The following is a 22,722-nucleotide window of genomic DNA, read 5'->3' as shown; positions in this document are numbered from 1 at the left end:
TTCACCTTTATATCTACAATTCACCATTGACTTTGAGTATGGTATGTCATAAAAGTCAAAATTAATTTTTTTCAAGAGTTATATATTCAATATTCATATGACTATCAGTCGACACACTAGTATTTTTTTTAAATCCTTCATTGTAAGTGAAATGACCATAAATGTGTAGTTAGCTTCTGGACACTCCATTTTGTTCTAATGATTTTTGTCTTTCTTTGGCCAGTCCTACATTCTTTATTAATTATTGCAGATTTATGGAAGGTCTTCATATCTGGTTGTACAAGGTCTCCAGTGTTCTTTTCCTTTTCAAGATAATTTTAGATATTCTTTGTCCTTTGCATTGCCAAATAAAATTTAAAATCAGCTCATTAAGTTTTAACAAAAACAAAACAAAACAAAATTAAGCTTTGAATATTTCATTTGGATTTACTGAATCTACTAATCAATAGGGGGAATTTACTTCTTATAAAGTTAAAATTTTAAACCCATGAGCATTTTGATATGTTGAATTTCTTCATAATTGAATTCACAACCCTTTTTTTGAGGTCCTCTTCAATTTTTTCTTAATCATGTTTTGTAATTTTCAATGGACAGTCATGTCCATCTTATTAGGTACAGTTTTATGTATTTAATGTTTTCTTTACACTATGAGAAATGTTTTTAAAATTTCATTTTTAATTAGTTGCTGCTGGAAGATAAAAAATTAATTTTAAACATTGCTTTTGAACGAAATTATCAAATTCTTTTTTCAAATTTTAACAGTGTTTACACATTCTTTTGCATTCTCTTGTCTGGAAATAATGCCAATGTACCTTGTTTTTAATCCAAATAAAATTCACATTTTTCTTTTCTTGTCACAATAGCCAGCGTTTTTAGTACAATGTTGAATAAAAGTAAAGATGGTATATATCCTTCCTTCATTCTTTAGCTGAGAGAGGCTTTTCAACATTAAGTATGACTTGTGATGTTTGTTCAATTCATTCATTCATTCATTCATTGTAAATGCTCTTTACCAGATTAAAGGAATCCCCCACTCTCCTAGTTTGCTCAAAACTTTTAATGTAAATAAATTTGAGTGTTTCCAAATGTTTGTAGAATATCTAGTTTGAAGATTATATTATTTTTCTTTTGTTAATATTTATCATACTGGTTTAAGTATTAATGTGATCTTGCATTCCTGGAGGAATATATCATAAACTTAACCTGGTCAGGTTTAACATATTATAATATATTTTTAATATATTGCTACTTTCAATTGGATCTTTTTAAATTTTTTTTTAGGATTTTAGTACCTATGTTCATGAAAGAAATTTTTTTCTAATTTTTATTCTTTGCTTACAAGGTTTTGGTATCAGGTTATAACTAACTCAAAAACAAGTTGGGAGAAATTTGGTTTCTCTTCTGTTCCCTGTAAAAGTTTGATGAGTGGTATTGTTTTTTTTTTTTCCTTAAATTATTGACAGTTTTTAATTACTGAAATAATTTCTTTAATAAATTTAGAGTTAGTCAAATTTTCTGTTTCTTTGTGGGGTCATCTTTCCAAATGCATTTTACTTTTATTTGTAAAAAGTTGTTTATAAAATCTTCTTGTTTTAGTGTGTTTTGTCCACATTGTAATTTCCTGATATTGTAATTAGTGCTCTCTCCTTTTCTTCTTGGTCAGTTTTGGCAGAGGTTTATTGAGGATATTGTTCTTTGCAAGGAACTAACTACTGAATTTTTAAATTTTCTCTAGTGTATATTTGTTTTCTATTTCATTGATTTATGTCTTTATCTCTTTTTAATTTGTCTTTTCTCTTAAATTGTGTATATTTTGATGTTCTTTCTCTAATTTTTCTGCCTTTTTTCTTTCCTAATATTTACATTTAAGATTATAATTTTCTAAGTACAGATACCTCCTCAATTTAGAGTGGGATTATGTCCCCATAAACCCATTGTAAGTGGAAGATATTGTAAGATAAAAATGCATTGAATACACCTAACCTGTAGCTTAACCTAGCTTCTCTTAGAAGTGTTCAGAATACACATTAACTTATAGTTGGACAAAATTGTCTAACACAAAGCCAATATTATAGTATAGCATTGAATAGCTTATGGGATACAAAATCACAAAATGCAATATCAAATGAACTAACAAAAACAAATGACTAACAAAACCAAAGCAAACACTGGCAGCACAGGCCACTGTGAGTGCTGGCTGTTTGCCCGGTGGTGCTGTAGGTGCCTGGGAGGGTGGCTCACTGCCATTGCATGGCAAGGCAGCATCAGCTTCTTGGGAAAAGGTGGCTTCTACTGAACGTGCCTCACCTTTGCACCTTTATAAAGAAAACAAATCATAATCTGAATCATTATAAATCACAGACCACCTGAATAACTTTAGCTAAATTCTACAAATTTTGTTTTATTGAATTTCATTGAAGTTTCATTGAGAACTTTTATATTTCCATATAATTTTTTAAAACTGTAGTCATTTATTTTCAAGATTTTGGGGAACATTTGAAAGATTTTTAAAGTTATCTATTTTTAACAACTTCACTGTGGTTAGGAAATACACTCTAGATTTTAATTATTTGAAATTTGTTGTAGTTTGCTTTAGAGAGCAGAATATTATAGTCAGTCTTTCAGCAAATGTTTCACATGCACTTGAAAATAACAAGTATTCTGCAGTTTTATATATGGGTTGATCACATTATTTTTCTTAATCCAATTGTTTGATCTTCTATGACCTTATTTTTGTCTATTTTCTTAATTGTTGTCAGAGAGGTATTAAAATCTTCAATTATTGTTGTCCATTCGTCTGTTCCTTGGTTTTAGTTCTGTCAATTTTTGCTTTATAAACTTTGACACAGTGTTAATTAGTGCTGTCAAATTTGGAATCATTGCATTGTTCTGGTTAGTTTACTCCTTTGTCATTGTGAAACAAATATTCCTTTTTAATCTCTAGAAATGTTCTTTGCATTCATCTTAAATTAATAGTTATACAGAGTAGTGTTTGTCTGGTACAGAGTTTTCCATCCTTTGACTTTTCTATCCTTCCATATCCCTCTGTTTATTGACTATCATTGAAAATCCATTTATAGTTGCATGTTTTATCCAGTCTGGATTTTTTCCCCTGTTGTACTGGGCACTGAACCCAGAGTCTGGCACATGGTAGGTAAATGATCTGCCACAGAGCAAGATCCCAACCCTGGAAGATCTGTTTATTTTTTGGGTACTGAAGCCAGGGGTGCTTTTATTTTGAGACAGGATCTTGCTTAGTTGCCCAGGCTGGCCTTGAATTTGGGATCCTCCTACTTTGGCCTCTGCGGTTGCCATCACACCTGGAAAGATTTATTTTTTAATTGGTGTGTTCAGGCCATTCACTTCTAATGTGACTACAGAGTTGTGTTTAAATCTACCACCTTTACTTGATTTCCTCTCTTATCTGTTCTCGTGCCTTATCTCTCTTCTTGTCTAGTCCTATTGTTGCAGAACGAGTCCAGATCCTATGGAGTTAGAAAGAAGTCCCCCATTGACTTGTTGGGTGTGCCCGGTGTCCTCCACACCCAAAGAGATCAGTCTGGCAAGAGAGCTCCAACATGCCTTCATGGTGTGGTTGGTAAGAGACCTTAGGCCAGACATGGCCCAGCCATATTCTGCTGGTTGAGATGCCAATGACAAGGAGCTTGGGCCTCATTACTCAATCACCTTCTTGCCCTTGAAGAAGCTGCAAGTAGAAAACTTGCCAGATGGGTAGTTGGAGGAGGCAGAGCATTGACAACATGCTGAAGCACAGGACCCCAGTGTGTTGACTATATTGGTGTCCCATCTCCTCCTCTCACTACTTCCAGTAGCAGAACCGATTCTGAGAGGTCTTCTAGGCATGGTAGCTTCATCTCAGAGGTTTGAGCTTCTCAGCTTTTGGGATCTCTTCATAATGTTTCACCTCCTCCCCTCCATACTCCATGTCCAGGATCACCCAGGCCAGGTATCCCCCCTGATTCCTTGGTCTCCAAACACACTTCAAACATGTCATAATCTTCAGTGGTAAAGGCAGCCTTCCCCTTGGATGCATTCCTCTGGGGGTACAGAATATGTCCAGCAGAACCTGTGATCCTGTGGTGGGTGTGTAGGGCACCAGAGGCCCAGACTGGTCAGTGATCTGGCAGGCGCCTGTCACTAGTAGGTCCTTCTGGCTCTCTTTGGGGAGACATTTGTGAGATGGAAAGAAGTCGTGAGGATGGATCTGGGCTGAGCAAGAACTCGAAGGGTGGTGCCAAGGGGCGAGAGTCACCTGGAATACCGGGCCAGACAAACCAGACAAGGTGCTGGATGGAGGCTTGTTTGCACACCCATCCCCTCCACCTCCTGCCCAGGGGCCTCTGGTGCTTATCATGTTTTTTAATTCTTCTGTGCAAATCACTAGCTCCTTTATTTTTATTGTTCTCAGTACCCCATGATTTGTTTATCTGTTCACCAGCTGATGAACATTTGGGTTGTTTCTGGGTTTGGGTTATTACAAACAAAGTTGCTGTCAATATTCATACGCTGTTGTTTTGTAGACATATTCTTTTATTGCTCTTGGATAAAAACATGGGCGATTGCTGAGTTTTATGGTAAATATTATGTTTAACTTCTAAGAAATTGCTAAATTGCTCTCCAAAATGGCTATCCAATACTTCCTACTAGCAGTGCCTGAGATATCCAGTTTTACATTGTCCATAGTACTTGGCTTTTTTTAAAAGCCTTAGCCATTCTGGTGGGTGGCATCTCATAGAGTTTGGTCACATTTCCCTGGTGATTAATGATGCTGGGAATCTTTTCATGTGTTTATTTGTCATTTGTATATTTTCTTTGGTAAAGTATCTATTTAAATAAATTGAATTGCTTCTCGTTATTGTTACTACATTGTAAGAGCTTTTAATTAATGTATTTTGGATATAAGTCCTTTATCAGATAGAAGTTTTGCAAATAGTTTCTCTCTGTCCAAGCTACATTTCATGTTCTTAATGGTATCTTATGAAGGACATTAATTTGAATTTTAATAAAATCCAATTCATAAATTTTCCTTTTATGGTTCATATTTGTTTCTTATTTAAAAATCCTTGAATTTAACTCAAGGTTGCAATGGTTGTATCCTGCTACCTTCTGTGGATTTTGGAGTTCTAGTTCCCACATATTGATCTTTTATTCATTTTAAGCTAATTTTGTTTATGATGGTAAGCAAGGGTCAGGATTATTCTGAATCAATTGTTACAAAATTATCCTATTCCCTTGGAATTACCCTGGATTTTTAAAAAATTGACATATATGTAGTCTATTTCTGAACTCCATTCTGTTCTGTATTTATGTCTATCATATCTCAATAGTTACAGTGTTTCGAATGCTCTGAAGTCTGAGATCATGCAAATCTGTCAAGCTTACTTTTTATTTTAGTTTACAAATTGGTTTCTTGCTATTCTAGGCCTTTTGCATTTCTGTGTAAATGACAGAGTTGCTGCCACTTACCGTTTTAAAAAGGCCTTCCAGGAATAAGCCAAGCACACAAAACCAAAGGCTGAACATTCTCTCTGATATGTGGATGCTGACACATAATAAATAAGGTATGGGGGGGGATGGAAATTCATTGGATTAGACAAAAGGAAATGAAGGGGGCATGGGAATGGGAAAGATAGTAGAATGAATTGAACATAACTTTCCTGTGTTCATATACACCACAGTGAATACACCACAGTGAAACTCCACATCTTGTCAACCATAAGAATGAGATCCTAAGTTATATTCCATGTGTGTGTAATATGTCAAAGTACACTCTATTGCCTTTTGTATCTAAAAAGAACAACAACATAAAAAATGGCCTTTCAGGTTCTGGGGTGGTAGGAAGGAGGATTACTTATAGATCAATTTTGGGAAAATTTACATCTTAATAATACTAAGCCTCCTAATCCATGAGCATGGTATAAATTTTTATTTATTTTGGTCTTATTTAATTTCTTTCAGTAATGTTTTCTAGTTTCCAGTGTATAGGTCTTGCACATATTTTTCTCAAAAAATATTTTCCTAATTATTTTATTTTCATTCTACTGAAAATGGACTTCATAAAATTGTGTGTTTATTTTTTTGTTGCTAAAAATACAGAAATATTATTTTATTTTATACATTGGCCTTTGTATCCCACTATATTGGTAATAAACTCACTAGTAATGAGACCAGATACCTTTGTCTTGCTTTTAATTTTAAGAGGGAAACTTTCAATCTTAAAATTTGAGGGCTTTTCTATTTACTTTTAGTTTGTTGAGAATTTTATGAATAATGGCTCTTGGATTTTGCCAAATCATTGCTTGATTTATTGAAGTGTTCATATGATTTTTTTTTATTTTTAGCCTATCGATTTAATATTTTAAAACATTAAACTGAATTTGCATTCCTGAGGTTCATTTCACTTGGTCATGATACAGTTTTTATATATTGCTGAATTCAATTTATTAATATTTTTAAAGGTTTTGCATCTTAATCATGCATAAAATTATTGGTCTGTTGTTTTCTTTTCTTGTAATGTTTTGTTTTTCCATCAATGTAATACTGGCCTCATAACACGAGAAGCAATTGTCTCCTCTTTGGGGGAGGTTTTCATTGTTGACAAGGATTTTTTCTCAGTGTGGTGGTCTGGATTGTATTCACTTTCATCTGTTTTAGAGGCATTGTATCTTTCTCTATCTGCCATAGTCTTTGTCAAGAAGTCAGCTGTCAGTCTTATTTTTGTTCCTCTGATAAAATCTTTTCATCTTCTTTTGCAGTTTTTTTCTATTTCTAACTTACCTATGAGTTTTGGGGGTGAGGGTGTGATACAATAATGTGTATGTATTTCTTTCCTTTGTTATTTTCCTTAGTATATCAGGTAATTTCTTCACCAAGTTACAGACTTTGGAATGGTAAGTTGTATTGGTTTCCTCTAGAGGGAATTTTCTTTAGCTTCTGGCAGGAATCAAGGTAGGACATGTCATTTAATCCACTGAGTGACAAGATTCATGGCTGAGTTTCAGTCTTTGTAAGTCCTAACCCTACTTCTGGTTGTGTCTTATTCTTAGAATCTGATCCTTCCAGGATCCCAGCTGAAAGTCCTTGGTCTTTACCAGGCTCTCTCAACTTGCAGACCCTCACTTCCAATTTTTATATCCCCACCACGCTAAGACAATTGATAATTCAGGCACTTAGGTATCACTTGCTTAGTATTTTTATTTTTCTAATTAATAGTCTTTATGTGGATTTTTGAACCTAATAAAATTTTAAACCTCAGAAACAAAAAAACCTAGTCTTTATGCTTTAGAGCAGTTTGAATTTTACAGAAGAATTGTGTGACAAGTACAGAGAATTCCCACAGACTCCCTCACCGCACATATACATATAGCACCCAATTATTAGCACCTTGCATTAGTGTGGTGCCTTTGTTATAATTTATTACCTGATGTTGGCATGCTCTTATTAGCTGACATCTGTAGGTTACATAAGGTTTCATTCTTTGAATTGCACATTCCACAGGTTTTGGCAAATATATAATAACATATTGTCACCATTATAGCATCCTACAGAATAGTTTCATTGCTCTAACAATCCCTGTGTTCCGTCTGTTCATCACTCCCTTCCTCCTTCCAACCCCCATGACAACCACAGGTCTATGATTGTCTTCACAGTCTTTCCCTTTCCAGAATGTCATACAATTGGAAACAACATGCAGGATTTTCAATAGACTTCTTTCACTAAGTACTTAAGTTTTTTTCCATGGCTTTTTATGATTCAACAGCTCAGATCTTTGTATTGCTTAACAATATCCCATTTCATGGATGTATCCCAGTTTGCTGATCCATTTACCTGTTGAAGGGAGCTTGATTGTATCCAAGTTTTGGCAACTGAGAATAAAGCTGCTATAAACATTAGTATTTTATATTAGTATTAGTATGCAGTTTTTGGGGTAAACAATAGTTTTCCACTCATTTGAAGGATCACAATTCCTGGATTATATGGTAAAAGTATGTTTTATCTTGGAAGAAATAGCCACACTATCTTACAATGGGGCTGTATCACTTTGCATTCTACCAGCAGTGAATGAGAGTTTCTGTCACTTGCATTCTTGTCAGCATTTGTTGTTGTCAGTATTTTGGATTTTTCCTATATTAATAAGGATACTGTAGCATCTCATTGTTGTCTTAATTTGCAATTCCCTAGTGATCAATGACACTGAGCTTATTTGCCATCTGAACAGACCAAAATGTAAAATACAAAACCATGATACTAGAAGTTCCAAATGAGTTCTTCTTTGCTAAGGTGTCTATTTAGCTCATTTGTCCATTTTTAAATTAAGTTTTTGTTTTATTAGTGTTGGGCTTTAGGGTCTCTTGTATATTTTGGATTCTAGCTCTTTATCAAATATGTATTTTGCAAATATTTTCTTTCAGTCTATCATTTTTCTCTGCATTCTCTTAATAGTGTCGTTCACAGAGTTTTAAATTTTGATGAAGTCCAACTTATCATGGTTATTTTTCATGAATTATGTTTTTTGGTGTTGTCTCAAAAAAGCCATCACCAAACACAAGGGCAGCTAGATTTTCTCCTGTGTTATCTTCTAAAAGTTTTATTATTTTTTGTTTTATTTTTAGGTCTGTAATTCTGCTCAGTCTTTTAAATTATCTGCCTACACAGTTTACAAATAAACTTGAGGATTTTAAACAAATGCTTTGACTTCTCTGCAATCTCCTCACCAGAATCTCAACCCCTCCAGTCCTCACTGCCCTGGCAGCCCGGGGTTTTGCACCTGACCCTGTGAGATTGCTGAAAGCTGTGCTCATGTCCGCCCTTTAGCAACTGCTGTTCTTCATGTACAAGCCTCCTGCTCCAGAAGTTCATGGAACTGGAAGTACCTTGAGGGAAAACTATAGAACACTGGATGCAGTCCAGTGAGTTTCCTGTTTCAGATGTCTTGACCCTCAAATCCTGGGTGACTGAACAGTTTTCTAATGTGTTCAAGATAAGATTTTTAAAAATTATTAAATTTATCCTTTTTAGTTGCTTTAGACAAGAGGATTGGTCTGCTATGAGCCAGACTTCTAGAACTGAAAGATATGGCTTAGAAACAGTTTCCATGTATGTTGCTTGCCTAAAACCCTTTAAAGTTTCCCTACCCAGATGTGGCATGCATGGAGGAATGTCACCTAGGACATCCTTTATCTCTGGTTCATGCCTGTGTTTCTGGCCCACTCTTTACCTCATACATATTGTTGAGAAAACCCATAATTCACAATGGGTTTTTGTTTGTTTGTTTGTTTGTGGTGTTAGGAATGCCTAGAGGCACTCTCCCCTGAGCTACACCCCAAGTCCTTTTTATTTTTTATTTTGAGAGCTCTCACTAAGTTGCCCAGGCTGGCTTGAACTTTTGAATCTCCTGCCTCGGCCTCCCAGTTGCTGGGGTCACAGGCATGTGCCACCATGTCCAGCTCTTCACAGTGTTTTCTCATACTTCTGAGGCTTTGGTCCTGTGTTTTCCTTTTAACCACAGTAGTCTTCTTATGCTCCTCCAAAATACCCTACGTGCTATGGAAAGCCCAGGGGCTCATAGGTTGAGACGTCCCATCTCACAGAGTGATTAAAATACATTAGGTCCCATCAGTCAAGCTGCAGAGTATTTTGTTAAACAATATAATTGTCTTTTCTCCATTTTCAGTGACAAGAGTGTCAGATTTCTGATGTCAATTGATATCGCCAGTTGAAAGGTTGGTAAAAAATCTTTCATTTGATGCCAAAGAGCTATTTTGATCTTTGACCTTTTTCTTGCCAAATTGACTCATTGAGGGAATGGGGGGGGGGTGGAAAGTGTTGGCTTCTTGAACTCTGTAGTGAGCTCACAGAGTGTGGCAGGTGGAGTACGGCCTTGAACTCACATCAAACTCATGATGACCTTCTATGGTAGCCTTGGAATCTTCTTGTTCTATTTGCTTCACGCATCTGTGTCCCTGGAAATGGCATATTTCTAGCAAGAAAGGATTATGGGCTACAAGAGCACAATTCCTTGAAAAAGAATTTTCTGGATGTGAAATTTGAAGCTTTTAAAATGGCTTCGAAGTAGAGCTTTAGTGTAACACACATGAAGTCCTGGGTTGGATCCCCAACAAAAACAAAACGACTCCTAAAATTGAAATTGTCATAAAAAAACCTTACACTTAATAATTCTTAATGCATTTTAATTCTTAAAGTATTTTATTTGAATTGACCCATAAGCCCTAAAATGATCATTGTTTATGTTTCCCACATTTTTAACACTGGAGGTAAAAGAAAACCTGGGAAGTCTATATTTTGACTACCCAAATCACCAAATATCTAGGGTAAGGTTCTTAATGTTTAATAAGATTGGTGCTCAAGAATTTAAAACTGCTTAAAATATATTTGAGTTCTTTAAAAATTTTTACTGTAAGTCAAAATACAGTTATTAGAAAAACAGAAGGGCATCTTTTAACAGTCTGAGGGGAAATATTTGATGTTGGAGTTTGTAGCAGGTTTACTAACTTTAAAGAATTAAAACTTTGTGCTGGAAGAATTAGAAAATCAGGCACAAATATCTTAGGGGTGGTGAATGGCACGGGCTAGGAAAGGAAGGTGCTCCGGGGCCGTGGGGCAGGTGGCGCACAGATTGCATGCCGAGTGCCTTGGGTCGGGGGTGTTTGACCCAGAGTATTTCCCCTGGTGACTGAGAAGAGGAGCAGACGTGAGACGAAGCTGTTCCAGAGTGCAGGAGAGGTGTTGGGGTACAGGTGAGGCAGTGGGGTGCAGGTGTGCACGTAGCCTTGCGGGATGACGAGATCAGAGGGCTAGGAGGGCGTGTGCGCTCCCCTTCACTTGGCCATGTCACTCAGCACCAAAGCATGCAGAGGCCAGGGAAATCAGCTGCATGCTTTGTTCAGAAGCTGCAGCAAAGTCAATAGGCTGTGACTTTTGGAGCAGTTACTGTTCGCCTTGGGCTTTTCTTCATGTGGAAGCTTCCTCAGCCTGAGCCTGGTCAGGGATGTGCAGAAAGCACAAACCTTACACTGATACCCTCAGGATATCAGTGGAGAAAGCTGCTGCCCTGCTTAATGGGGGAGGGGCATAAAACCATCACAAACCCCAATCAAGGAGGAGGTAATTATCACGTGGAAAGTTTTAAAATAGGGAGAATTTTTTTTGGGGGGGAGGGTAAAGGTCAATGCACTTATTTAATTTTTCCTCCCAACTCAAACCCAGCTCTGTTTCTGGGACAAGAGGACCTGTGCCTCAGACTCAGCACGTCTTATTTCCTAGACTTCCAGTTCCAGGGCTCGAGGCCATCTCCTCATGGCCTTGTCTTAATGCACTTTAATTCTTAAAATATTTTATTTGAATTGACCCATAAGCCCTAAAATGATCATTGTTTTTCATGTCATCTTCTGCTGCAGCCAAGGATGTCCCGCTGTCCCTCAAGCACAGTCTGGACTCTTCCAGAGCTGTGGCTCTGCTGGGGAGGTCTATCTCTGTCCCCTGGAAGGCTACCTGGTACCCTGGGGACCCGATTCTCTTTCCCACAACTTAGTCTCCTTTGGCTCCTGTGGTGGTGACCACATCCTGCCATGTTCTGTGGTCAGTACTCTGATGCTCCTCCTGGAGAGTGCTCCCTGGAGGCCTGGGTGGGCTGTGCACCAGTTGTCTCTCTCGGACCTGGCCAAGGACCATGGGGACACGTACACAGCTCTGCTATACACGGTGCTCACAGGTCCTTTTCCAACCTTGGGTGGGCAGAGAACAAGGAGCAATTTCTCTAATTTGCAGAGGTAGAATTTAAAGTTCAAAGAGATTCTGCCCCTTACTGTAGGTAGTCACGTGGCCAGGAAGTGGGGCTTTTGAGACTAGAGTTCGGGTCTTTAACTCCACATTCTAACTTTTCCTTACTCGGTTCTGCTTCCATAAATGACTGTGACACTGATTTAAAAGAACCACAGGTCACCATCTTAACAAAAAGAAAATAAACTCTAAATAACCACTTAGTTTCAAGCCACTGCATGAGCTCGTGGAGAAGGGACTCAGCTCACGGATTAGGATTTGCTGCTACCCTAAACCTGTAAATGAGTTTGACTTTGGATCAGTTAAGGGGATATTTGGGGCTTCATTTTGCTTTAGGTTGGTGTGGGCTCTGATTAAATGCAGCCAATCTCTGCTCTTTCCTATTTATCTTGTCAAGTAAGAGGCTTCCTCTTTCTCCCCCAGAGAAACCTTGAATCTCATCAAAGCAAATGGCAGGCAGGGGTTTTACTTAACGCACGTGGCGAGCCAGCAAGAAGGAGAAGGAGATCTCCAGGATTAAATCTGGGGCAGCACCTCACACAGAGGACAGTCAGTTGTAAGCACAGGACTGACGCAAAGTCATGGCAACACCAGAACCATCAGCCGAGAAAACACCTTGAAAGAGAAACTTAGCGTCCTCGTGTCTTGTAGAGAGTAACGATGAGCCTGCGAGACCTCCATTTCCTGGGGTGGCACTCAAGAAAAAGTGGCCACAAGGCCCAACCCCCATGTGTGGGTTGGGTGAGCCCCTGACCTCTGGGTGCTCTTTGTTCAGAGGTCATAAGGCTGAGGGATGCCTGTAGGGTCCTCTTAGGCCTGTGTTTAAATCCCCTCTTATTGGAAACTGCTCTTGGACAAAAAAATAAGAACACACCCCTTTGATGTTGAACTTCTGACTCCCCTAGGACATAGGTCCAAGCAGAGTGTTGTGTCTTTCATTTGCCATATGAGTTTCTGCAGGGCCGTCACCACATCAGTGCAGACGCAGCCGAGGAGCAATGTTTTGCTGACAGTTTGGTAACAAAGCAATTCGCTTTGCCTCACTGTTCCCTTGCCTTAGGCTTAAATCTGGGTCCGATCCCACGTAGACATATTTCAGAAGTCCTAGACACAAGTTCCTGGAGAAGTTTTGTCCTGCCCTGATGCTATCAGTGAATTCTCTCTTTGTGTGCCCACCATTTCTGCAGTCCTGGGTGTTATCAGATAGTCTTTGGGAACCCATGTCACTCCAGCCTTGAGTGGCAGGAGGGTGACGTGAGCAATGGCAGCCTTGCCCCTCTCCTGTTCATTCAGGACCTTCATCCCTTGCAGGGATGGTTATAGCCACTGCCCGAGGCATCTGCTGGGTACTGCAGCCTCCTGGGGACCTCATCTCATTCTTTGTGGGTGTTCGAGGACCCCTGCTATGTCCACTATACAGATGCCTGAGTCTTCTGGGCTCTGCCACTCATGCCCTCCACACTGAGCGCTGCGGCCCAGGTCACTAGCAGACACTTCTGCATCGAGTGGAGCGCTCCACAGCCCCTTGCAGCCTGCGTGGCTGAGCAGAGTTTGTGCGCCCTCTGCCCTTGGGGCCTTACATCCTGTTAGCAGGGCCCCAAAGCAATACTTCTTTGCCTGCTGCCTTATGGCAGTTTTATTGAAAACAGTTGCTTCAATTGTTACTCTGTAGCCCCCAGAGCTCCTCCCCAGGGTGCTAGACTGAATAGAAGCCAACGACAAAGGCCACATGCTCTCTGCCTCAGCCCACCATGCCAGCCTCTCCGAGGCTTTGCCATGAGGCCCGTCTTTCCTGCACCATTCCTACTAGTACAAGTTTTAAACATATTTAAAGATATGTTGAGGATAATTTTGTGTTACCTCATTGTTTTCCTATTGCTGCTGTAGCAAATTGTCTCCTTTGGCTCCTGTGGTGGTGGCTTGAAACAACACAAACTTGCCCACTTGTAGTTTCCGATGTCAAGAATGTCTGACGTGCTCTCCTAGGCTCCCACCAGATGCCAGCAGGGCTGTGGACCTTCAGAGGCTTTCAGGGGAGACTTATTTTTCCCAGTTTCCAGAGAACCCCTCATGCCTAGGCTCACAGCCCTCTTTGTTTGCTGAAACCAGGCGTATCTGGCCTGGCTTTCTCACATTCTCGCTTCCATGTACTTTTCCAGTTGCCAAGACAATGCGGTTCCGATGGGCCACCTGAATCGTCCAGGATCATCTCTCTTTCTTGAAGTTATCTGATTCCTTAACTCCACTGGCAACTAAAACTCCTCTGCACTGGGATGTCACATGACCAGAGGTAACAGGGGATAGCCTGTGGCTGTGACCACCCACGTTATCCTACCTGTCACATGTGCTTCCTTGAAGGCAAAGCTCAGTCATGGTTGCTCATGTGGGCTCTGTGTGCAGTGGCCGGGGTGGCCAGGCTCAGTGGACTTGGGATTCCATAGCGTGTTCACCCTTGTTGCTGGAGCACACCTTGACCAGACCAGTCCAGCTGCCCTAAGTAAAGCAGCCACTTTCCTGTCTTGCCAAGGCTTCCTGCTGCCACATACTGACCCGCTCTTTCCTTCTTGGGATTTTCCATCCTCTGCACCCTCTGACTCCTTCACCTAATCTGCTGCTGCAGGTGTTGTTGTAATTTGGCAGATCCTTTCAAGGCTTGCAGAACAGAGGTGACACTCATTCACATCCCAGGTGCCAATAGGAGGCTGCTTTGTTTATTTTTGAGCATTTTCCCCTGCTGATCACTGAGTTCTGGGAACGATCCCTGTGGCCACATTGGTCACATCAATGGTCCTTACCTCCACCCAGCTCTGGCCTTCCTCACAAGCAGACAGGTCACAGCTGCAATTGCCACACTTGTTGTCCATAGCTTTAAAGACCCCTGGCTTCCAGGCTGCTTAAACTGACCTTGATCCACTCTCACCTCAATGCAAGAGCCCTTCAAGGCATAGGAGAACCAGCATGGTCCTGGAAGAGCCAGACAGGCAGGGTGAGCCAGAGCCACAGTTGGAGTCCTCACTCTCTGCACCGTGACCACTGCAGAGCTGTGCGCAGGCTATCAGTTTGTCTTGGCCTCAGGGACCATTCCTGGATCAGTGAAATAGTTTGGATACCTTGTGAGATATTTGTGTTGCCTGCATGTCCAGCTTGCCCAGTCTTTGTCCTACAGAAATTCATTGATGGAGTGATGCTAACTGGCTTCCCTGGGGCCCTCTCTGAGTTTTCATGCAATTTCATTTCTGTATCAGCTCGGGTTTTGGTGTGCACACGTGCTCACACACACATGGGCTCACTCACAAACAGAGTGCTAATGCCACAGCTAGTCCTTGGTAGCATATGTTAAAATAAAACAAAGGAAAACCAAACCAAACACCAGCAACTTTCCCCTGATTCAGAGCTGGGCAGCTCATTTTCTATGAAAGCACATGATATTTGGAATGAGCATCTCTTGAGGATAGTGGAAATTTTGCAAAAATTCCCTTCTTGGAATAATTTTGATCTAATTTATATGGAAAATATGAGAGCTTTAACTTAATTTAAGATGGAAATGTAACCCATTTACAATATCTGTACACCTAGGTGAATAATAATTCATCATTCTTGTGTGGTGCAAAGCATCTCCCAAGTTTGGATTTCTCGTTTTGCAAATCCCTTGAGAAAGAGACTCTCAAGAGGAAAGTGAGAAGCAGAGAGCAGCAAGTGGTTTGTGAGCCCCACAGCTAATTTGAGCATCAGTGATACCCTAAGCAGCATCCCGCTGCCATCTGTAATGAAGAGCACACTTATTTCTAATTTGTAGCTTTCCTCCCCTTTCTGATTATACAAGATGGTTCATTCATTATTAATTTGGTTTGTCAGACAGCACAGTCCTCCAAGTGTCAGGCCTCCTAGCTTCCAGGCAGTGAGTTTGCATTGGAGCCATGAAATTTCAGAATGTGCACATCAGCAAGCTCTTATCTGCACCTGATTAAAGTTGGAAAGACCAACTTACCAGCCTTAAAATAATTCTACATGAAGCAGAAGGACACCTTTCTATATTTGTTAGTATTGGAAAGAAAGTAGACTAAAAAAATAATCATTACTTTTCTTTCAAATTACATCTGATTTAAAAGGGAATGAGGGAGAAAATGATTCCTCTTTGTCTCTACCAAATAATGTAGAAACTGAAAATATAAGAAAGGAAGTGGACCCCAAGTTTACTTTGAAGAGAGTCAGAGTTTAAATAGACATATACTCATACACATGTACACATTGAACAGTGACCCTGGCTCTGTAGGACCTCTGACTTAATGTTAGCTAGACCATGGTACCACCTTGTTGCTGAAAGAGGGCTGGCCACATAAGGGTTCAAACTGGCATGGCTCTCAAGAAAGGTGGGAAGCTAGGGGTCTGTTCCTGGGTCATGTGACTTCACTCTAGGGCATATCTGGAGAGAAGAAAATAATGCAATATGGGAAACAGAGCAGGAGACTGGGCATTTCAAAACAGCAATTTTTATGTAAATGACTGAGAAATGGTCTAGTTCCTAATTATTTGAATGCACATTGGACTTGTTTCCCTTTTGCAACCATATAGCTTTGGAGGAAGTGGGTAAATAAAAACACAGATGAGAAAGTCTAGACTTAAATTCAATTAGCACATTTCCAACTATGCCAGCTGAGGGTATTTTTTAAAAAAAAAATTTAAATTTGTTTTAATTAATTATACATGACAGTAGAATGGCCAGTTGAGGTTTTGCCCTTCTTTTCTTCTTTTTACTCATCAGAAATCCAAAACTTGTCAATCAAAAAAATCTCTGGATGAGCTCTAACCCTGAAGGAGGTGCCCACATGTGTAGCAGGAAATGACCCACAGTTGACTTTGGGGGCTTGTACTCTCCTGCAGGGTGTTTGGTGAGGAGAAGCAACAGTGGTGGGGGAGCTATGAAGGGTTGCTTGCATGGATTTACCAGCCAAAAGAATTAAGCAGACAGAGTAATCCCACAGAGAGCCTGAACCCAACACACCATTGGGGATATCCAGGAGGTCTCATCTTCCTAGAGGGTGCAGCTGACATGGGTGGCCAATGATTTCATCCCCCAAATTGAAAGGAAACAATAAAGGTCATTGCTGCTCTATGCCAATAGTTCTCAACTAGGGGAAGAGGGGATAGTTTTGCCTTCTAGGGGATATTTGGCAGCAGCTGAAGACACTTTGGTGTCACAACTGGAAAAAGGAACCTTGTTAGGAGCAGAGAAGAAACCAGCAACAAATTGGGGTGAGTGAGCCAGGCTTTTCCACAACCTGGTTGAATACCTTGTTTCCTTCTGTAAAATAGACATAATTGCACTCACTTTACTTGGTTATTGTAGGCATTAAATGAGACAATGTATGGAAAGTACTTTTCACAGTGGGTGACACAGAGTAATCCCTCTACAAATGATCACCATCATTATTAACACTATTGTATTATTCTTAGTAGTGATGTTACATTATTTCATTAACTTTGTTTTTTTTTTCATTTGTTCTTTTTAGTTATACGTGATAGTAGAATGTACTTTGACATATTGTACATACATGGAGTATAACTTAACATTCTTGTGGTTACACATGATATGGAGTTTTACTGGTTGGTATTCATATATGAACACAAGAAAGTTATGCTGATTCATTCTACTGTCTTTCCCATTCCTATCCCCCAGTGTTACATTATTAAGTCAAAGGAATTGAGTATTTGGGGAAGCACTGAACAATGAATTTCTGACAGTCTCTGAGCAAAAGATGCTAATGAAAAATGATGTGAGGAGGATTTCAGAGCTTAATGTGGCAGCAGTGGAAACTTTTGACTGGATTATAGTTTAGTAGCAAGTATACCAAACTTGAAAGTATGGGATAGAAAACAAAGATAAAAAATGAATATAAAACTAAGAGCGATATTAAAGCTCATGGTAGCATTATACAATGGAAATGTAATGGGAGGCCCACTTACAGTTTTTAATATTACAGCATTCCCACTAACAAGTGAAAAGAAACAGACACATTCGTTTTAATAATACATTTTAGTTAACACACTGCATTCAAAAATGATCATTTCAAGATGTAGCTATTAGCTGAACTCAGGTCAGCGGCTTGTTGCTCAAAAGCCAATATCTGGGAGATGAGAGTTTGTGGAAGAAAATCAGTTTTCTTCAAGGGTTGGTACCCTGGAAAATGGAGGGGGCTACAACACATCTTCGTGTGCACTGGCCACACCTGAAGTGCTTAACGGCCACACATGGCCAGTCACTATCATCTTGAATAAAGAACATAGAGAAGATACATTTTTAACATGTCAAGGGTGACAAAAATATGTCTTTGAAGCCATACCCAGAGCAAGGAGGGTAAGACAGAGGACGCAAGCCTGCCAATGAGAGAAGAGAGTTTAATGTTAGTATTCCTCGACTATTTCTTAAACTACGGTCACTATCCTCTCTTATGAAAATGTATTACTCATCAGGTATAGTTGGACCTCTCCTTAGTTTAAGGTATTTAAAGGTCAAAGTATTTGATAAAGTATGAAGAGATCATTTTGAGTTCCAATAATGAATTAAAAGTCTGTCCCTGGAGAAAGGATGTCTTCTAGGCCTGAGAGACTGTGAGTAGGGTGGAGGAATTCTGAATTGCAGCAGGGGTGAAGACCACCAATACCAGGAAGAGGCAAATATGTCCTGATTTTCAAAAGGGGGAGGACTAGTGGTACCCCCACACATGTTGAGGACCCTTTGTGAAAGTCATGCTCTGGGTCCTAGGTTCCTTATATCTATAGACCAGGAGATCAAATCATGCAGATTCCAGGGTCCCTTTGTGTTCTGATACTTATCATTCTATAAGATGATCCAAAGATGGGCATTGAGGGAAAAAGGATATGATCACTAGGGTCCAGAAATAGCTTACAAAAAACAAATAACACCAGTGCAACCTCACACAGTTCCTCTTGTGAGAAGGTCTCTGATCACACACAATCTGGAAAGGCCAGGATCATATAGCATATCTGGATTTCAGCAAGAGATTTGGAACTGCTATTTAATGAGCACCCACTACTAATTTGTCATTATAAATAGATACTTAGTGAGCATCTACTATATTTTAGACACTGGGGATATGATAGTAGATAAGATGTTTCTCTCTCTCTCTCTCTTTTTTATTTTTTTTGATACCAGGAATTGAACTCAGGGGCACTTAACCACTGAGCCATATCCCCAGCCTTTTTTTTGTGTTTTATTTTGAGACAGGATCTTGTTGAGTTGCTAGGGCTTCACTGAATTGCTGAGGCTGGCTTTGAACTAGCAATCTTCCTACCTCCGTCTCCCAAACCACTGGGATTACAGGCATGTGCCTCTGCACCTGGCTGATAAGATATCTCTTAAGAGACTAAATATGCAAGCTTGATTAAAGAACATGTGGAAAATCTGAGCAAATCAGATTTGAGGGATCCCTCAACTCAGTCATGAGATATCACAGAAGGTTTTCTCGAGAGAGTGACTTCTAAGTGGACACATAACTACGCTAGCCAGGAATGGTTTTGGGATGTGATAGCAAGGAAAATATCTCAGGAAGAAGAAACAGGGGGTCTGGAGGCTCAAATGTTAGAAGCAGGCTAACTTGAGAAGCAATGCTTCTCAAACTTCACCAGGCACAAGAATCCCCTTGAGATCTTGTTAAGACACAGGTTCTGTCCCAGAGACTCTGCATTTCTAACAAGCTTCCTGATGCTGCTGGCCTGTGGATGTCATGTTACACACCAGCATAGAGCACGAAGAAGGAGACAGTGATAAAGTTGTGGGCCTGATCTGAATCACACAGGGCTTTTTCGATCATGTTGAGGGCTTTGAACTTTTATTTTAAGGTCATTTAGTAGGGCCAAGACATGATTAGCTCTGTGCTATTGGTAGAGAGGAGAATGAATTCAAATGAGCAAATCCAGAAGCAGGTTAGTTGAAAGCTGAGATCCCACATGGACTGCTGATGGGGGTCTGGACCAGGAAAGTGGTGTTCCTAGAGATGAGATGGAATGGATAGACTCAAGCAGCATTTAGGTGCTGCATTGATAGGACCTGATCATGATGAACTTGGTATGGGTGCCAAAAGGACAGAAGGTGTCAGGAATGAGGTCTTGACAACCTGGGGACCCAGCATGGACAATGTCGGGGAGGGTCACATACTAGGTGGGGAAAGCAGGAAAAGGAGGGGGTGTGAGGGCCAGTAAGGTTAGCATGCTTTTAGACACGCTGAAATGGAAGTATCAGAGACGTCCACCTGGGGACATCCACCAGGAAGGTGGACACACAGGCTGGGCACTCAGAAGACAGCAGGGAGCTGAAATTAGCGACTTAGGAGCTTCCCCCATGGAATGAGTAATGGGGGGTTGAGAATGCATGGACCCCAGGGGAAGAGAGGGTTTAGAAGTTGTACTCAGATACCTGGAGAGTTGGCATGTATTATTGAAGAGTTATCTTGTGTGTTTCCAGATGAAAGGATCTGAATTAATAAGGTGATATTACAAGGAGGTGGATTTGGATTCTTTGTCAGGGAAGAACTTTCTTGTGGTTTCGGCTGACCCATAAAGGCACAGGGAGTTCCTCATTCACGGAGGTCTCTAGCAGAGGAGGAAAGTCCACTTCTCAGCGAGACTGGGAGGCCGTTCACCTGTGCCACGGGGGTGGGGTCTATTGGTCTCTGAGGCAGCGGCTGCCAGCTGCACTGTGGAGTGGATCTTAAAAACGCTGAGTCTCCCACTCCTGGAGCTCACATCCACGGCTCTGGAATTCCATGTTCTGAAAAGAGTTTCTAAAACATTCTGTGTGTACTTGGATTCTTAAGCTCAGATTAAGTTATCTCCCGACTTAGGTTTTTCAAATAACTTTTCTCATCCCTAGTATCTTAATGTATGTATTTGTGCAGAGACAGAAGCAGCCCCCAGCACCAAGAGGAGGCGTCTCCTGGGCTTCCACCTTCTACCTCTGAGTCAGGGTTCCTTTCGCAGGTGCCATCCAAAGGGAGCCAACGTCACCTGCTTTCTCTGTGCTTACAGTACAGTGTGGTCGGTTTCACAGAGTGGCTTGTTAAATAGGAAAACAGGCCATTAACAAGCACAAGCTCAGGGCCACCCAGGTCAACCGGCTTTTCCTTAATTGAAGAAAAAGCAAACATGCAGGTTCCTTATACAAACACTGATATTTAACATTTAGCTCAGCCCTCATGATTCATTAAGAAAAGGAAATTTAATAAAGCCAGGCAAATGTGACTACAGGAAAAATCTGCCTCTGGTGAATCTGGCTGTTTGCAAGGACGTTGAGTAAAAGAGAAATCAATTTCTGAAATAAAGCTGCTAAATATAGACTATGATCATCATTACAAATATGGTTTATTTTATTTCTGATGTGACGGTCTTTTCTGTCTTCTACTCTGTGTCTTCGGACTCTTGGAATACACATTAAAGAATGTCCCTGCACTTGTTCCTTTGAACACCTTGGAACACTGGTGTCCAAGATCCTAGCTATTTCTGATTTCCAAAAATAAAGATGAATTTTTTAGGAGATGCATTTTGTGGTTCAGAATTGTGAGAAATGAAGTAGGCACAATAAATTAGCAGTGGGGCGTGGGGGCACAAAGTAATGGAAAACAGACCTAAGAACTGGGAAAGTGTAGCCGCCTGGGACCAGTTAGTGAAGGGGCAGGCAGCTCTGCACACCTCAGTGTCCCTGGGGCATCCCTGGGGCAAAGGACGTAATCTATTTTAGAAAGCTTCCCATCCAGAGAAATGTCTAAACATGCCACCAAGTAGTGTCTGTGCCTAAAAGGCAAAGCAGGTGCCCTTCAGGCAGTGAACAGGGGCATGCTGGGGAGGAGAAGCATTAGGGATTAAAACCCTGAGATGCTGCTGGGTGTGGAGGCCACACAAGTAACACCAGTTACTGGGGAGGCTGAGGCAGGAGGATAGCAAGTTCCTGGTCAGTCTGGGCAACTTAGTGAGACCCTGTCTAAAAATAAAAATTAAAAGCAAAGAGGGAACTAGGAATACAGCCAGTGGTAGAACACTTGCCTAGCATGCACGTGGCCCTGGGTTCAGTCCCCAGTACTGAAGAAGACTCAAGCAAAAACAAAATAAAACAAACAAGTGGAGGTTTTGCGAGGTAAAAGGAAACACAAAATGACAGACAGTGGTAGCTGCGTTCTTTAGGGTCATACAGCTCTAGGCACATGGTTTTACAACTTAGTCAAGGCGAATTATAAAAACAGAATGCACACCCTGGAAAGTGGCAAGGCTGGTCTGACCATTTCTGCTGACTTTGAACCTAGGGAGTGAGACCACGCACATTCAGACTCCCCTCCAAGGCTCCCCTTCGAACATGGGTGGTGGGAACATGGGCGGTGGGCCCTTGCGTCTTCCAGCTGCCTCTCCTCCCGCTGAGCCAAATAAACACCACCGAGGTCACTTTCTATCTCCCCTGCTCTTGTTCAATCAGGTGCAAGAGGGTGTGAGCTTAAGGGTGACAGCTGAAGACTGAAGGGCTCTGTCACTGGCTACCAGAAAGCAGGTCAAGACAGCGTAGAAATGGAAGCCATCCGGCAACAGACAGCTCATGAAGTGACAGCTGGGTTGGGGCCATGCTGATGGTCCTGTCCACAACATGGACTCCAGTGCAATGTCCCCCATGTCCCCAGTCCTGTAGAAAAGCAGCTGGTCCTGAAAATGTTCTGAAGACCGCAGTTATGGTCATCCCAGCTCACGGCAGTGACTTACTCTATTGCTTTCACCAGCAGAAGGGTACCGGAAGCAGCAGAGTCCTCAGTTACCCTAAAAAAATTAATGTAGGGCAAGGTAGAGGAAACTGTGACCATCCACAGAGCAGGCCCAGCGGCCTGCTGAGAGGCAGATCCGCCCCCT

The 22,722-nt window shown here is 40.8% G+C and overlaps 1 pseudogene; it reads right to left on the bottom strand.

The window, feature by feature from the left end:
• Positions 1–3,675: 3,675 nt before the first annotated feature.
• Positions 3,676–19,652, bottom strand: LOC125613616 (annotated as a pseudogene).
• Between the last annotated feature and the right edge of the window lie 3,070 nt (positions 19,653–22,722).

Source organism: Marmota marmota, unplaced genomic scaffold (assembly GCF_001458135.2).
Source record: "Marmota marmota marmota unplaced genomic scaffold, marMar, whole genome shotgun sequence".
In the NCBI taxonomy this organism is placed as follows: domain Eukaryota; kingdom Metazoa; phylum Chordata; class Mammalia; order Rodentia; family Sciuridae; genus Marmota; species Marmota marmota.
Note: the sequence above shows the minus strand (reverse complement) of the source record. Positions and strands in the feature narration are given on the sequence as shown.